General features: G+C 44.0%; 1 pseudogene; it reads right to left on the reverse strand.

The window, feature by feature from the left end:
• Window positions 1-599: 599 nt before the first annotated feature.
• Window positions 600-747, reverse strand: LOC117089156 (annotated as a pseudogene).
• Window positions 748-11,679: the final 10,932 nt, after the last annotated feature.

Raw genomic sequence — 11,679 nt, forward strand, 5'->3', positions numbered from 1 at the left:
TTTCATAAGGAAATTAACCCATTGTCTATCTTATGTGATCAAATTTTTTCTGAGCGTCATATACTTCTTTTAATTTTGTTATTTTCTTCATGCAAAGAAGTCAATAATTTTCTTCAAATATTTTTTCATTTGTGTCTCCTGGATTTTGTCTTGTTTACAAAGTCTTATTTGTTAAAAAAGAATTATTTTAACAGGATTATTCATTCATTCTATATGTAAAATGTAATGATTTCAGTAAATCAGTACATTTGTGCAATTATCACAACAACACAGTTTTTTTAACATTTCTGTCATGTCCAGAATTTCTCTATTTACAGTTAATTCCCACCGATACCCCAAGCCCTAGGCACCCAATAATCTGCTTTTTGCATCAATCAATTTACCTCTTCTACATATTTCAAGTAAATGAAATCATACATTATGTAACCTTTTGTGTCCAGTTTCCTTCACTTAGTTAACATTATTGAAGTTCAACAGTTTTGTAGTATGTATCATTATTTGGTCCCTTTTCATTTCTTTTTATTTATTTTCTCTTTTTTCATTTGTGTGAATTTATAAGGTCCAAGTGTAGTTTTGTTACCTGTGTAGATTGCATAGTGGTGAAGTCAGTGTTCCACAGTATCCATCACCCAAATCACATGCATTGTACCCATTAAGTAATCTCTCATCACCCGGAGTGCAAGGGTTGAAACTTGCCTTGGGAAAACTACCCTCATGTTCATGGTATCTCCCCTGCCAGATAAGTCTGGTTTTGTTCCCTTTTATTGTTGAATGATACTGCCTTGCATGGATGTAGGTTATCCATTTTGTTAATCCATTTACTAGTTGAAGGATATCTGGATTGTTTTCAGTTTGGGCCTACTATGGCTAATGCTGTTCTGAACTCTTAAACATGTATCTTCATGAGGACATATGTTTTTATGTCTCTTAGGTAGATTCCAAGGAGTGAAATTGCTGGGTCATATGGCAAACATATGTTAAACTTTAAAGAAATTGCCAAATTTCCAGGTATTTGTAAAATCGTACACTCCCACCAGCAACACATAGGGTTTAGAAAGTCTGTTTGTCTTCAAACATAATTATAATGATGATGATAGTATTAGAAATAACATCTGTCTTGTGAATTTTATGTTTTCTCTTTATGTTTCAATTTGTATTCATCCAGGATCCATTTGGTGAAAAAAATGACTTTGAAATACAACTTACCACAAACTGAAACTAAATCTCAACTCTTTCTGGTTCTAATTCTAGACTCTGTTTTACTGGCATATTTAACAAAAAAATAAAAAATCAGTAACAATTTTTTTTTGTTTGTTTTTGTTTTATTTTTTGAGACGGAGTCTCTCTCTGTCACCCAGGCTGGGGTGCAGTGGCGTGATCTTGGCTCACTACAAGCTCCAACTCCTGGGTTCATGCCATTCTCCCACCTCAGCCTCTGGAGTAGCTGGGACTACAGGTGCCTGCCACCATGCCTGGCTAATTTTGTTTTTTGTATTTTTAGTAGAGACGTGGTTTCACCGTGTTAGCCAGGATGGTCTTGATCTCCTGACCTCATGGTCCGCCCGCCTCGGCCTTCCAAAGTGCTGAGATCACAGGCATGAGCCGCCACACCCAGCCAACAAATGTATTTTTTGAAATAAATGTATAGTATGTTTTAGCACCTTATAGAGCTAGTCATTCCTATTCTACTTTTCTCAAAAATTTCCCCATAAAAACAACATGTCAGCATACTGAATTGAGTTCTCATATCAATCCTTTTTCCTTGCTTTTCTGTTTTATTCTAATTGAGTTCATGGCAGACATTTAATGCTCAATACATATGTATTAAAAAAGATCCAAAACACTGAATGGAGGATGCCTATCAGGAATCTCTAGGCCTTCATGTTTAATTTAACTACAAATACTAACAACCTAAGAGTGCCACAATCTATCATTTCCGTACCCTGAAATCAACCTCTCCTACTCTAGCCACCATTTCTTTACTTTTAAAAATGTATGATTTTGCTCCTTTTCTCCCCATGTGCATCAGGCCCACTCTACAAAGGTTGAATCCTGGCCTGTCTGAGCCCGTGTGATCCCACGGTCATTCCAGTGAGAAAGTGGGTACTGGGAACACTCTGAAAACAGTGTAGTTGCTCCTTATAGGGCACACAGGAAAAAGTACTATCCTTTTCCTTTCTCTGGGAGCTGTTGAGAAAGAATAAGAAACCTAAAGCTGCTGCAGGGTTCCTCCTACCATCGCAGGAAAGCTGACGTGCCGTGTGTGATAGAGAGATGAGCTATGAAATGCCAGGGTCGCTGGTGATGCCACTGACCTGCTGAGTTGAGCAACCCTGGAGACGCCCAGCCTTGCATCTATCACCTATGTGAGATCATGAGTTAAAAAAAATAAAGCCCACTAGGTGGGATTTCCTGCTATTTGCAGCAGAAGCATCTTCATTCAAATATTCATCCCACACATTTTAGTTCCACACACAAATCTCATATAAAATGAGAAATCATCTCCTCAACTTAGGGAACAAGGTCTATTTGTTGCAACTCTGGAAACAAACAGAACAGACATAATTATCAGCTTAATATATTTCTATAGGATTTATGTTCTTATAGGATTTATATGTACTTGTACTGATGTGTATGTACAAGTAACATATAACTAAAAATAAAATATGTATAAAATATTGAATTTGATTGAAAAGTTGTCTCTGACAGTAGAGAAATTATGCTGAAATGATTATTACTTTGAAATAGACTTCTGAATTGATTATGTACTTTTTGGATTTGACATATTTGATACTGACTCTCAGAACATAATGGAGAACCCTCCATCTTCTAAATTTGTCTTTCTCTGAAATCTGTGCAAGTCCTTTGGTAATACTATATTACTGAAGTCTCTGGAATGAAAAACCATATACTACTTTACAGTAATAGATACACAATATGGTAGATGGATTAAGGAAGAGCTCTGGGCCGGGCGCAGTGGCTCATGCCTGTAATCCCAGCATTTTGGGAGGCAAAGGCAGGTGGATCATGAGGTCAGGAGACCAAGACTATCCTGGCTAACACCGTGAAACCCTGTCTTTACTAAAAATCCAAAAAAATTAGCCAGGCGTGGTGGTGGGCGCCTGTAGTCCCAGCTACTCAACAGGCTAAGGCAGAATGGTGTGAACCCGGGAGGCAGAGCTTGCAGTGAGCCAAGATCGCGCCACTGCACTCCAGTCTGGGCAACAGACTGAGACTCAGTCTCAAAAAAAAAAAAAAAAAGAAGAAAAAAAGGGTACTTGCTAGCTGGTTTCTCATCTCATGTTGGCCAAGTTTCTTTCAGTTGTTACAGTCTCTTCTCAGTTTTTATGCATTGCCTTTGTAAACGTTAGGTTTCCTTTTTAACTGACAAGTACAAATTGTATAGTGTATTTATGTTGTAGAGTCAAAGTTTTGATATATGCCTATAGTGTGGAAAGCCTAAATCAAGCTATTAAACATATGCATTACCTCACATACTTATGACATATACATACATATACATGATGATATACCATCATTCTAGGAAAGCGAATCTGTTTCTAAAAGAGAATGAAAAGGTGTTACCTATTGGCTGAAGTACAGAGAGTCCTGGAAAAAGGGGAAAAGATATACACTTAAAAGATATGGAAGCAGGCAGGTGCGGTGGCTCATGCCTGTAATCCCAGCACTTTGAGAGGCCAAGTCAGGTGGATCACGAAGTTAAGAGATCGAGACCATCCTGGCCAACATGGTGAAACCCCATCTGTATTAAAAATACAAAAACTAACTGGGCCTGGTGGCAGGTGCCTGTAGTCCCAGCTACTCGGGACGCTGAGGCAGGAGAATCACTTGAACCCAGGAGGAGGAGGTTGCAGTGAGCTGAGATTGCGCCACTGCACTCCAACCTGGTAACAGAATGAGACTCCGTCTCAAAAAAAAATATATATATATGGAAGCAAATCTGTCCTCCAACATAATATCCCAGCCCCAGATTTCCCACCTGAGATTTCTCTAACATCACAACCTACATGAACCAGGGCAGAGAGGAGAAGAAACTCACCACGTGACCCATGAAGCATGACGTGTCTGTCACAGGATCCAGTGTAATCGCATTAGCCTTAGTGGCTCTGCCTTAATTTGCTCCAGAATCTCCAACCAAAGGATCCCTACTTACTAGCCTTTTTTTTTTTTTCTTTCTTTCTTTCTTTTTTTTTTTTTTTTTTTTTTTGAGGCGGTGTCTCGCTCTGTCGCCGGGACTGGAGTGCAGTGGCCGGATCTCAGCTCACTGCAAGCTCCGCCTCCCGGGTTCACGCCATTCTCCTGCCTCAGCCTCCCGAGCAGCTGGGACTACAGGCGCCCGCCACCTCGCCCAGCTAGTTTTTTGTATTTTTAGTAGAGACGGGGTTTCACCGTGTTAGCCAGGATGGTCTCGATCTCCTGACCTCGTGATCCGCCCGTCTCGGCCTCCCAAAGTGCTGGGATTACAGGCTTGAGCCACCGCGCCCGGCCTTTTTTTTTCTTTTCTTTTCTTTTTTTTTAGTCTCTGCAGGCCACAAGCTATTAGGCAGGCGCCTGTAGTCCCAGCTACTCGGGAGGCTGAGGCAGGAGAATGGCGTGAACCTGGGAGGGAGAGCTTGCAGTGAGCTGAGATCACACCACTGCACTCCAGCCTGAGTGACAGAGTAAGACTTCATCTCAAAAATAAATAAATAAGTAAGAGCATTTCACTTTGTACTCAGAATTGTACTAAGGAATTTCTATACTTCATGTTTTTATTTAATTCTCACATCAGCTCAGTAAAATAAACACCCTTTTCATGCTTACAGGTGGAGAGAATAAAACGATGGAGATTAAACAACTTTTGCAAAGATACAAAGCTAGTAAATGGTACACTATAGATTAAACCAAATTATATACCCCTTAAGCTCAGTCACTATATCACACTCCTTCACATTCTATTTCTGAGAATAATGTCCCTTGTATTAAAATTATTTATATCCCTATAATTTATGGATATATGTATATATAGCTCCTGAGAAGTCTCCTTTTTATTAAGGTAACAGTGGCCTCAAAATTCCTAAATATAAACTATTGCTCAGAATTATTATTTCAGATTTCTCATCATAAAGTAATAAATTTGACCATCTCAAAAATAGAAGAAAAATGGTGCTTTATTTACTTTGGAAAAACACCTCTATTAGTACAGAAAGTTCAAATTGTCTTGGGTAAAAGTGGTTATTGTCCCTGGATTTGAGAATAACTATGTCTGTAAACCCCAATAATAATTCAAGACTATTGGAAGTTGTGCAATTGCAACCAGAAGATCACATTCAATTTGGTCAACAGAAAATAATACGCTACTTAAAAACTAATTTCGTCCCAGTACTCGGGAGGTAGGAGGATTGCTTGAACCTGGAAGGTTCACGCTGCGGTGACCCAAGATCATGCCACTGCATTCCAGCCTGGGCGACAGAGGGAGAACCTGACAAAAAAATAAAATAAAATAAAAAGGCCGGATGCGGTGGCTCACGGCTGTAATCCCAGCATTTTGGGAAGCCAAGGTAGGTGGATCACCTGAGGTCAGGAGTTCGAGACCAGCCTGGCCAACATAGCAAAATCCAGTAAAGTACAAAAATTAGCCAGGCGTGGTGGCAGGCGCCTGCCATCCCAGCTACTCAGGAGGCTGAGGCAGGAGAATCATTTGAACCAGGGAGGTGGAGGTTGCAGTGAGCAGAGATTGCGCGGCTGCACTCCAGCCTGCGGGACAAGAGTGAGACTTTGTCAAAAACAAACCAAAACAAAACACAACAAACAAAAAACAGAAAAGAAAAATAAAAGAAGAAACAAATTGTGAAAAAAAAAATAACTAATTGTGATGATGATAACCTAGGAAAGCCGGCGAAGTTTCACCTTAGTATTTTAGGATAAAAGGGTGGTGATGGTGGCAGTGGCCAAGTTGTCCAGAGTGTCCCACCGCAGCGGGAATTTGCAAGCAGTGATGGCAGAAGTGCCCCAAACATGGGGACCCTTGTGCCCCATGTCCCCTGTGCCTTGTGTCCCTCAAGCAGCATACTGTGCTGTCCCAACCCTTGAGCAGCCGGCAGGACCGCCTCCAGGTCCGTAGCCTCCACCACTCCTGCCCTGCTGCTCTCACCCTGCAGCTGTGGGCAGGGCAAGGAGCTGGGACCATACTTCAGGGGCCAGGATGGGAAGTGGGAGTGGCTCCGTTTTGGGGACCCAGCCAGCGGCAAGGCCACTCACTGTGCCACCCTGTGAGAGTGCCCAGTTCCTGTGCCTCAGGAGGAGCCTCTGCATGAGGCTGCCCAGAGTTGTTTCACTGGGGGTGGCCAGTGAGCCTGATGCTCTCCATGGCCAGGCCCAGGCATGATCTGCTCCCCAATGTGCCTCCCCGGCCCCATCCAGGCGAGGGGGAGCCCTGGGTGAGAGGTGAAGCCCGCTGGGCTTCTAGGTAGGGTGGGGACTTGGAGAACTTTTCTGTGTCTAGCTAAAGGTTTGTAAACGCACCAATCAGCACTCTGCAAAAACGTACCAATCAGCGCTCTGTAAAAATGCACCAATCAGCACTCTGTGTCTAGCTAAAGGTTTGTAAACACACCAATCTGCACTCTGTAAAAACGGACCAATCAGCACTCTGTAAAATGGACCAATCAGCACTCTGTAAAATGGACCAATCAGCACTCTGTAAAATGGGCCAATCAGCAGGATGTGGGCAGGGCCAAATAAGGGAATAAAAGCTGGCCACCTAAACCAGCAGTTGCAACTCCTGGGGGTAGCTTTCCGGCTGTGTAATGGTTGTTCTTTCAGTCTTCACAGTAAATCTTGAAGCTGCTCACTCTTTGGGTCCGCACTGTCTTTAAGAGCTGTTAACACTCACTACAAGGGTCTGCAGCTTCATTTCTGAAGTCAGCAAGACCAGGAACCCACCAGGAAGAACAAACAACTGTGGACACGCCACCCTTAAGGGCTGCAATACTCACTGAGAAGATCTGTGGCTTCACTTCTGAAGTCAGCGAGGCCACGAACCCACCAGAAGGAAGAAACTCCGAACACGTCTGAACATCTGAAGGAACAAACTCCACACGCACCATCTTTAAGAAATGTAACACTCACTGCAAGGGTCCCTGGCTTCATTCTTGAAGTCAGTGAGACCAAGAACCCACCGGAAGGAATGAATTCTGGACACGTGGGTACCCCTGATTACTAGGGGAAGAACGTGCACACATCACCCTTGCACCAGATGTCAGCCTGGGCACAGCGAGAGGAGCTGCCTACCCCAGGCTGCCAGAAGGTAGGACAGGGCCATCTGCCGGCTCCCCGTATTGGGGGTGAGCAACGTCTTTCCTGCAGCAAGATCCAGGCCTCTGCACTCCAGGCTCTGAATGCCAAGAAGGGCCTCGTGTCCCTGCTCGGGCGTGTCTGCTTCCCGGCTGACCTTTCCCGGCTGCCAAGCACCCACTCTAATTTCAGAGTGCAGGTGGGGCCAAGCCCCAGTGCTGTCACATCCTGGTCGAGTGTGTACATGCTTAGAGCAGCATTGACACACCAGCCTACTGCCACCTAAACAATGGGGAAGCCGAGGAAAGATGGGTGGAGGGCAACTGGTGCTGGCCTGCAGGTGCCCCTTGGCATGAGCAGCCCGGGGGCCATGGATGGCAGTGGGAGGCAGACAGCCGCCGGGGCAGAAGGTGGCAGGTCCCTGATTATTTTCCTCCTGCAGCCCAGGGAGAGCCTGAAAGCTGCTGGCTGGGTTGCCAGTCCTGCTGACAGGGGTCGTAACTTGTGCATTTTTCTGGACCTGCCCCATGGCTGCCCATGGTGCACACTTCCTCCTCTCTGAGGCCGGTTAAAGTCCTGGGCTCAGGCAGACATGAGCAGAGGACAGCAGAGCAAGAGGATGGGGAGATGAGGGATGACCTGCTGCAAAGAGGAGTTGACCTCCCCAGGGTCTCCTCTCAGTGGCAGAGTGGAGCTGCCTTCCCCAGCATCTCCTCAGCTGCAGAGTGGAGTTGCCCTCCCCAGGGTCTCTTCTCTGCTGAAAACTGAGGAGAGGACAGGACAATCAGCTGCAGAGTGGAGCTACTCTCCACTGAGAGCTGAACAGGGGTTGGGACAACCTGGCTGTGGCGATGAGCTGCCAACTGAGGATCTCTGAGCTCTTCTATTGTTTAATAAAGCTCCTCTTGGTCCTGCCCACCCTCCACTTGTCTGCATACCTCATTCTTCCTGGACTCAGGACAAGAACCTGGCATCTGCCGAATGGTGAGGCTAAAAAAGCTGTAACACAAACATGCACTGTTCTCACCATGTTGAAACATGCATCTGTTGAAATATGAAACATGAAGCTGTTGAAACATGCACCTTCCTCAGCATGTTGTGGGTAAAGAGAAGGAGAGAAGAGCTATGGCTCTTCAGGAGCCCGAACCTGGGAGCTCACCAAGCCATGGATGTGACTCCCATTTTGGGGCCTGTCGTTCCTGCAGTCCCCAATCTTCCAGGTGCCACCATGTTCCCCAGTGCCAGCTGTGGAAGCTGCTTGTGGTGTGCCAGGTCCAGCTGCAGCCTCACAGGCAGCTGGCATCCATGCTGGCTCGTAGAGCTGCCCACTCTACACAGCCAACATTCCTGGCTGTGCAGTGTCCGGATCACATGCTTATTTGCTCACACATCCCTCGCCACCTGACTCATCCTCGACAGGTGTGGGATCCAGGCTGGTAGAGTGAGCTGAGTACAGCCTGCCATGCAAAGTGGGTGGAATGAGCTCAGCCGGCCCAAGCAAAACTCGGGCAAAGGCATTACCAACCACAGGATTCTGGCAAGAAAAGGAACACCCCAAATGATCCCGTAAGAGTGACATGGTTATGCTGGCTAGGTTTCTCCACCCAAATCTCATCTTGAATTACAATTCCCATAATCTCCACGTGTCAAGAGTGGCACCTGGCTGGAGGTTATTTGATCATGGGGGCCATTTCCCCATGCTGTTCTTGTGATAGTGAGTTCTTATGAGATCTAATGGTTTTATGAGTGTTTGACAGTTCCACCTATGGGTACATTCTCTCTCGCCTGCTGCCGTATAAGATGGGCCTTTTCCCCTTCTGCCATGATTGTAAATTGCCATCCCATCCATACAGGACTGTGAGTCAAACCTTTTTCCTTTATAAATTACCCAGCCTCAGGTATTTTCTTATGGCAATATAAGAACAGACTATTATAGGCAACAAAGAAAAGTAATTCTTAATCAATAACATACTGAAATAGGGTTAAAGGGAGCACTTTCAAAACTTGTTCCCACCATTTTATTATCACCATGAAATGTTTCTGTGATATACTGCATAGGATTCTTTCTCTACTGTAGAATTTTCCAAACATTCTATGGGGACATTCTCCATGTACTTATTGCTTCAAGTTTCTTCAAATAATGATTTTTCTGAATATACTATATACTATTTTGATGGTTCTTTGGTGAATTTTCTGGTTATTTGCAGTGAGGGGAGCGGGAGGATTTATGTGATCCCTTCATTCTGAATTGTGTGAATATCAAATGTGTCAAATGTATCATATAAGATCTGTTATCGTTAGAGTAGGCAGATAGCCAGAAATCAGCAGGCAAGGGAGCCCCTGGGAAAAGGAGTCTTGGAGTCACTGCCCACTGATAATCAACACTGCGCACTAATAGCAAAAAGGACAATGGCTACACAGGCTACATCTGGCCTTGTGGTTGGTCCCTCCGCCCCTGGAGGGAACTTACCATGCCCAAGCCTGAAACAGCCATGGCAGGGACTTTCTCCACTGATGAAATTGTGCACTCCTCCAAAAACTTCCCATAGAATAGCCTCTTGCTCATTGTAATAATAAAAAGCACGGCTCTGGGTGGAGATTTTTAATACTGAGACATTCAACATGTGTAGTAACATGTACAACCACAGAGCATGAGCACCTGAAGAGTCCTCCTGAAACATGTTTGCAAGTGACACCCCCTCAGGCCCCTCCATGAATAATCATGTGAGATTCTCGTAAAGAGAGTCCTTCAACACTGGCTGCTGCTGGCTCCTTCTTTTGAGCAGCGCACTCTGGCTCCTTCTTCAGAGCGTACTGTCATTTTATTTTATTTTATTTTATTTTTTTTTGGAGACGGAGTCTCGCTCTGTCGCCCAGGCTGGGGTGCAGTGGCCGGATCTCAGCTCACTGCAAGCTCCGCTTCCCGGGTTTACGCCATTCTCCTGCCTCAGCCTCCTGAGTAGGTGGGACTACAGGCGCCCACCACCTCGCCTGGCTAGTTTTTTTTTTTTTTTTGTATTTTTTAGTAGAGACAGGGTTTCACCATGTTAGCCAGGATGGTCTCGATTTCCTGACCTCGTGATCCGCCCGTCTCAGCCTCCCAAAGTGCTGGGATTACAGGCTTGAGCCACCGCGCCCGGCCATATACTGTCATTTTAAATAAACACTGCTACTACTATTTTTCCAGCTGGAACAGCCCAGAACTGTTTTCCACTCCTCCCTAGGAATGTACTTTATTTTCCTTCAATAATCTCTGCTGCTCAACCCTTGCTATGCATCTCTTGGCTGAATTATTTCTTCCGAGTTAGAGAAGAATGGAAGATTCGTACACTTCTTAGTAACATAATTAATCAGAAGTATGCAGGCTCATTGGGTTGTTCTCTTTCTGAGTATGTGCAGTAGTTCTGTTGCTGTGTTCTCGTCCTCCAGAGGAAAACGCTAAAGCTGGTTTTTTTTGTTGTTGTTGTTGTTTTTGTTGCTTTTCGTTAAACGATCTCTACTGGACAGTGGGCTCAAAATCACTTTTGGGTTCTTGAGCCTGCAAGTCAATGACATGCTTGCATCTTCAGTAGAGTAAATCTGAAACCCCAGGGTTTGACCTCTGAGAATGGGTGAAACAGATAGAGAGGAGGAGATAGGGGATAGACTGGGGAGTAGAATGAGAAGAAGACCCACAAATATTACAAGATTGATATATCAGCAATGCTCATTCCAGATTTAAAGAGGAATGAAATTAGACACTGCAAATTGACATTGCCTGTTCTTTAAGAAAAAGCCTTGGATGCCTATTTTATTACCAGGAGAACAGTCTGACTTATTATCGAAACCATCATCTCTTTGGACATGTGTATTTGGGTAGAAAAACTGAGTAATGGGAGCAGGGGCAGGATATGGGATTAAGATGAGAAGAAAATTTTAGAAACACAGTGAGTTCTTGCTAATTTGTCTGTAAAAGTATGATAGTATTTATTTCTGAAATGGTTATGAGAACCTACCATAAACCATAAAGATGAATTATGCATGACAGTGTGATAGACTGCAAATAAATATTGAGTTAGATTTGGATTTCATCTGGGCTGTATAATTTACTAGCTTTGTTTTCACTGGTATCTTGCCTACCTTAGCCTTGCGTTCCTCATAAAAATACTGATAGTAATTTTTACTGCATTGAATTATTATCAAAATTAAAGGGAAAATGTAAGCAAAGTAATTAGGTACCATGTTTGGTAATAATAAAATATTGCAAAAACTATGCTTTCCATTTTTTTCCCAAATTTCTACACCCTAATTATAAAAGATAAAACAAGCACACCCCAAACCAGCATGACCTTGTAAGACTTACCAATAAATAACAAGTTCCTCTACCTATGGTTTAGAGAATCC

Source organism: Trachypithecus francoisi, unplaced genomic scaffold, assembly GCF_009764315.1.
Source record: "Trachypithecus francoisi isolate TF-2019V2 unplaced genomic scaffold, Tfra_2.0 Contig00806, whole genome shotgun sequence".
NCBI lineage: Eukaryota > Metazoa > Chordata > Mammalia > Primates > Cercopithecidae > Trachypithecus > Trachypithecus francoisi.